We start from the raw sequence: 739 nt of genomic DNA, 5'->3' as shown, positions 1-739 counted from the left end.
TGGTGATAATGAAGTGAGTAGTGGAGACCCGGCTTACTTTCGGTCATTTTACATCACGTCTGGAACACACTGCGAACTATGACCCCAGACTGGCTTCAAAGCTGCTGCTGCTGCTGCTTCTCACACACGCACATGCGCACGCACGCACACGCGCACACACACACACACACACAACAGATAATTCATAGACACGTTGGTAGGTCAGTCATTACGAAGAGGCCAGACCAGAGTTTAAATATATACTTTATTGATAATTCTTTGATCTTCCAGTGCAGACAGTATTGCTTGTGGTGAAGTGAATACATGAAGAATACATTCAGTCTGTGGATTCCAAAAAACACACGGAAACAACTGGCTAACAACACGCCGTCAGACAACATCTCCCACAATGCATACAGCCGTTAGCATCAGCAACGCCGTTGAGCCTAGCACAGTAGGCGCTAACATCGGATATGATAATGTTGGGCTACTCGGATGTGCTGCTACCGCTCAAAAGTTTTGACACGCCAGATGATAAGATTAGATTGCGGCTGAGGCTTGTAACAAATATGGATGGTTCAACACTCATTGATACATGTGTTGATTAGTCCCGTTAGGCAAAAATGTGAAGGGTAAATATTTGTTCTCAAGGCAGCTATTATTTGGGAACGAGGGGGAAAGGATGCCTGAGGCTTTTTTGGTTTTGATTCGGTTTTTACCAAAGCAACAACTAGCATGTTAGCATAGAGCGTTTCTACTT

At 44.5% G+C, this 739-nt stretch overlaps 1 protein-coding gene across 10 annotated transcripts in view; it reads right to left on the bottom strand.

Annotated features, from left to right (window-relative positions):
* Positions 1-225: 225 nt before the first annotated feature.
* dysf (dysferlin, limb girdle muscular dystrophy 2B (autosomal recessive)) overlaps positions 226-739 on the bottom strand; it is a 51,915-nt gene continuing 51,401 nt past the window's right edge. For all 10 annotated transcript variants that reach the window (XM_030337627.1, XM_030337628.1, XM_030337632.1 and 7 more), the window contains one exon: positions 226-739. This exon is cut by the window's right edge and continues 738 nt beyond it. The gene's annotated coding sequence lies outside the window, so the exon portion shown is untranslated.

The sequence above is a fragment of the Gadus morhua genome, chromosome 17, assembly GCF_902167405.1.
Source record: "Gadus morhua chromosome 17, gadMor3.0, whole genome shotgun sequence".
Classification (NCBI taxonomy): Eukaryota; Metazoa; Chordata; class Actinopteri; order Gadiformes; family Gadidae; genus Gadus; species Gadus morhua.
The sequence above is the reverse complement of the archived record's forward strand: the minus strand, read 5'-3'. Positions and strand labels throughout refer to the sequence as shown.